Genomic DNA, 5,697 nt, shown 5'->3' on the forward strand with positions numbered 1-5,697 from the left:
GGACGGCTAGCGCTGATAGTCCTCGTGTAGCTTTGCGCGAAATTCAAAAACAAACAATCTTATCGTTAAACCATGGTTGGGTTTCAAGAATTTTTGGAAATTAATCAAATTAATTAGATAGTTAGTATTAGTAAGATTGATAATATATATTAGCGGTATTACTTAATAGTAGGGATCGTGATGAAACAAAATGGCGGCCGTAAAAATCACCCGTTTGAAACAATTTTAAAATGTCAGAATATTAGCAATGACTATTTCACAGTATTGGCTAAACAAATCTGAAGCTTATTGTACTTAAATAGCCGCCTAAATCGCTATATATGTGTTTATGGAGTGAATCAAAATTTCACGATTTCAACGAATTTTCATCTAAGTAAGCAAGTAAGTGACTTTTCCAGACAAGCGTACAGAAAAAAAAAAGAAAAGAAAAAGACTAACCTTATCGTTCTACTTCTTTCACAGAACTCATACGTCTGGGGTCTCAATAATTTATTTATTGTACCGAAAAGGATACCAGTATATATGAAACGGACGTTGCGCTACTTTGGGCATATAACTAGATTTGAGGGTAGGTTGGTAGAGATTTTGATGAGTAAAATCAAATCGGGTATACTCGCGCCACACTTGTATTGCTGGCGCACAAAAATATATCTAATAAAAAAGAAACAAACAAGTATAATAACAAAAATTAAATTTTATAAAGACAGACGGGGATCGATATATACGTAACCTAGCTAGCTATAATGATATTGAAACTTTTAATTCTATGAAAAAGTATTAAAACAAGACAGTCAAAACTACAAACTAGAACTACTTAAAATTTAAAAAAACGTATCCCTACTTTGGCAGATAACTGTAAATGTGTTAGTGTGAGCCAAAATAGGGATATATAGATATATATATATAATTTTATGTAACTCGGTTTTTGTAGTTTTGACTTTCTTGTTTCAATACTTTTTGTAGAATTAAAACTTTATATATTGCTATAGCTAACTAGGTTACGTATATATCGATCCATACGTGTTTTTATAAAATTAATTTTTGACTATACTTATATATATGCTTAATAATTTGCTTAATTCACAAATTTAACACTGAACTAAGTACAGTGTAATTTACTAGAAATTACAAACTTACATTGGACATTTCTGCCTTTAAAAAAACCCGTACAAATGTACTATGTTTTTTAAATAGCCAAACCACTCGTAGTCCTAATTATAAATTCTTGCTACGTTCGACATGATGTGAAAAGGGCAGGCTCAGCAGTATGGAACAATTACGTCTCTCTACGTGATGAACTTTTAAGCGACCTCATGGGGAAAATTATTTACATTATGTGGATCACACTTGTTAAACTTACTCACATTATACTTTGTAGATGGCACCTTATGTACGTTTAAAGTGGGAGAGAAAACCACAGGATCAGTTTACACTAACAAGCTGAGTTTACAAGTTTATTAGCTCTGCGAACATACTAGCCCTTTCAGCCGTGGGTGCGTTACATGCGTTTTTATAACTTTGACTTATTGATAAACCTCCGTTATTTATTTATTTGTGAAATGCTCTGAACGAATTGGGCACAATCAAATATGCCTCCCTGTCAAATACATAACTTCTAGTTTGCTAAGTTTTGTTGTTAGGCTTTATAATCGAGGACTATCTCTGCTAACTGTCTCTAATTTTGAAGTGATAGACTAGAGGGAAGGCATCCAGTCAACAACGCCTTCCGCCAACTTCTGGGCTACTCCCTGTCAACGAATTGCGTGATTGGCTGTAACACTCAATTTCAATCACACAAAGCATTATTTTACACATATTTACTTACACACGTATACGAAATTTACCTGCTTAATTAAAAGTGTTCACAAAGAATGAAATATTTCTGTAAAACATTAACATATTTAAGTAATATACCTTTTCAGTGTTTTAGATCTTAATTTAAATGGTAAATAAATAAATATCGGGTAAGACATTAATTATATCTCCATTTTGATAGTAATATAGAATATTCGTTTATTACCAGCATTTACTAGATAAGGTCTCCGGTGGATGAGCGGAAAGTTTACAACACTAAAATTCGAGGTTCGATTCCCTGTGGCGGACACAGCGCAGATAACCTATTGTGTAGCTTTGCACTAAATAAAACAGCTTCCTATATAAATGACTCACAAGTTAATAAAAGAGCTTTCATTTTTCAGAATACAAAACTTGAAGTTGTGCCCCAAATACAATAAACGTAGAAGATGATACCTGGTGCGAGCTTATGCTACTTGTTCTATAGCAAAACTTTCAAGTTATTTGAAATCACAAAGTTCAAAAGTGGAAGTTGTTTTCAAAATTTCTAGCATCATAAAGTCCACAAAAGACAGGTTGCCGTCAAGGTGCCTAAAAATCGCGAAGTCCTAAAAAAGGAAGGTGTTTACTCATTGTACTTAATCTGTCGTGAAATATTTCGACTCCGTTAGAAGTACTAAACTAAAAAATATATATATTTATATATTGAAACTGAACGACACCTAATGTGTCTTTCAGGCCAAACACTCAGGTCAGAGACCCTAAAGAACTGCTTTACCAGAGGGAAGGAACTAGTCAGAAACATTCACTGCTTCACGGCGGGCCAGGGTGAAGCCTAGTAGTTAGCATTTCAGAGAGGGTTCTAGGTTTCGGGTTCGAGATGCGACGCTTCAAAACACGTCTCGAACTTTCAGCCGTGGGTGCGTTACAAAAATGACAGTCACTTCTGCTATTAGATCAAGAATAGCCGCTTCAGACTATTCATTAGGTGCCTTCCGTCTGATTCTGATCCGCAGTTCGAAATGAAGAACGGATATTCGTGAACCACAGGGGTCTCTGAGCTGGACGTTTAGCCCCTTGCATGCATGAGCATAGATAACCCGTAATGTAAATCTGCCTTTAAACATAAACATACGAATTAAGTCAAATAAATTCGTGAGCTTAATTTGGTTTCCTCCAAGACAAATGGTTACTTCCTTCTTTGAATCATAGTTGTATCCTCAGAGATTTGTTTGTTCGATTTTTGAAAGCATAACAGTAGCAACGACATAATCAAAATGTTAATTTTCTAGGAAACAGTTCCAACAAAATTGGATAAAGTGATGTCTTGTTGTTAAGTAAAGTTTAGAGAACGTTTCTATACACGCCTCACAAAAACAATTAACCCTTAAGGGTTATGACTGATTGGTTTTGAGAAACACAAACAGCAAACATTTCTTTAGACGACTAGAAAGTAATCTTTTGATTAGTTTCTATCCAGTTCTAGAAGCCTTAAAAATTACATTAATGACATTTGATTAACAAAACATTTGTTTTCTCTCAGCTAAGTAAAATATTATTGACTTTAGCGATTACATTTCAACGAGAATTACCCTTATTTTGCGAGAGTTTTATTCTCACGGGGATACTTATATTACAGGAAGAACCATTCTTAATATCAATTTCTTCTGCACACCTTTCTCGGATAACTTAACTTTGGAACATGGTGCACATACTTTAAAAATTTAACAACAGTTCAATTCCTGAAAAAAAATTCAAATAGTCTTTATGTATATATGAATAACTTTAAATATGATTAGCCGTAGAGTTTTTTCATGCAAGATATTTGAACATCATCACGAATTTCATTCACATGTAATGTATACTGGGACGAAAATAATACCGTAAAATTCCCCTTACAACAATATCCCTAATAGGACTGCGTTATAACAGTCTCTAATTCTCGACATTCCATTAGATTCATAAAAGCGATCATTTTTTAAAGATAGTATTATAAACACACAAGTAACACTAGATCAAACAAATATTAAACTTTTGGGTAATTAGTGATGTAACAGATTATAGATAATTTTAACATTAACATTTTAGGCTAGTTCTCTTTAAATATGAGATATAACAATCATTAGAATAGATGCATTGCACAGTGTGTATGTTCTTAACGTGGAAAAGGAATTTTATGTAAAAAACGTTAATTTTCTATACATATGTATGTGCCTATGTGTATGTTGCATTAGTTGGAAATGAATAAAAATATTATTATTTTATTAGGGGCAATTATATCGTAGTCCTATCAGAGATATTCCTCTGATGGAAGTTTAGGGGTAGTTTTCTCGTCTGATTGTAATGTGTGTCATGGTAAACACCAATCTCACCTGTCTCGAAACGCCTATTTCTCCCAGAGTAAACAGAGTAACTGAAATATGATTACAAGGCCTAGCCATTATGATGAGCCTATAATCGAAGAATAAATAACTTTTACCTTTTGTAAAGTTCATCACGCAATGATCTGTTGGAAAATCATGTAGTTATTTAAGTAACTGACGTAACTACTAAAGTGAATAAATTATATGCATTAGTAGTTTATGATGTAGAAATTAATGAACAAAACGATCACGTCAGACCCAGTTTGAGTTGATTGTAATATTTCGCGTAATCACAAACTGATTGTGAACGCCACATCTCGTTCACGTTTTGATTCTAAGTAAATTTTACTGACTTTATATTTAATTTTTTATATAACTCTTGGATGTCTCAGATTCTAAACACTGGGTTTATAAACAAGAAAAGAAATAAACACACGAGAAAAATGAGCTCGAGTAATTACTTATTTACTGGATATAAAAAAAAACTTTTGTGTATAAACGTATTTATTTTTCTTTTCTTAAACAAAATACTGGCAACGTTTGAAGTTAAAGAAAAGTAACAGAAAACAGATCTATAATGTGTGTGATCGTTGTTGCTTATTATAAATACGCTTTTACTTAGTAAAACGCTTTTTTATAATCTTGTTTCATCTGACTTTTGTTGCGTGGACGTATATATTTTTTAAATATATTGTAATATCAGTAAATATTAGAAGCCCAATAAAAACGTGGAAATTTCAGAAAGTTTGTTTTAATGGTAAGTGCAAGAAAACCTTACGAAAACATTTTAAAACATATAGTCGTGTTTGTCATTCCGAACGGTCATAAAAAGGTTTAAACTCAGTGTAACTGGATTATGTAACCTATCCCAATTTGCGATTAGTAGTATTCTTGCTAAAATGTATCCAGATGACAACCCTCACAGGGAGCAGCCACACTGGCAAACTCTGTGAACTCTTTTGGGATCAGAAATAATTTTTCGAGACCAGAGACGTCCCTTTGAACCCAAAGCCAAACACTTGGGACAAAGTAATCTTTGGACCTAGATAACTATTAAGGCCATTTAACCATTTGAGCTAATATATATATATATATCGTTTTCAGACCAGGTAATACTTCAATATAAGGAAGTCCTTTATATCTGTCCCCCAGTAGCACAGCGGTATATCTGCTGACTTACAGTGCTAGAAACCGGGTTTCGATACCCGTGGTGGACAGAGCACAGATAGCCCATTGTGTACCTTTGTGCTTAACTTCGAACAAATAAACCTTTATATCTAACTAAAGCGTTAAGACAAGATAATAGCTTGAGTTATGGTAACCGCTTGAGCTCAATCAACTCTTTGAGCATAAGTAACCCTTTGAACCCAGATAGCCTTTGATATCAGGTTATCCTTTGGGTCCAGATGATTCTTGGATTACAGACAACTAATTGAGCGAAACCAAGCCTTTGTGAACAGCTCATATACAGTTCACACGAACTCCCAGTTCTCCTAAGCCTACGTAAAAATGGCCACTTTGATACAGTGGAACTGTCGAG

Source organism: Limulus polyphemus, unplaced genomic scaffold (genome assembly GCF_000517525.1).
Source record: "Limulus polyphemus unplaced genomic scaffold, Limulus_polyphemus-2.1.2 Scaffold1323, whole genome shotgun sequence".
Taxonomy (NCBI): domain Eukaryota; kingdom Metazoa; phylum Arthropoda; class Merostomata; order Xiphosura; family Limulidae; genus Limulus; species Limulus polyphemus.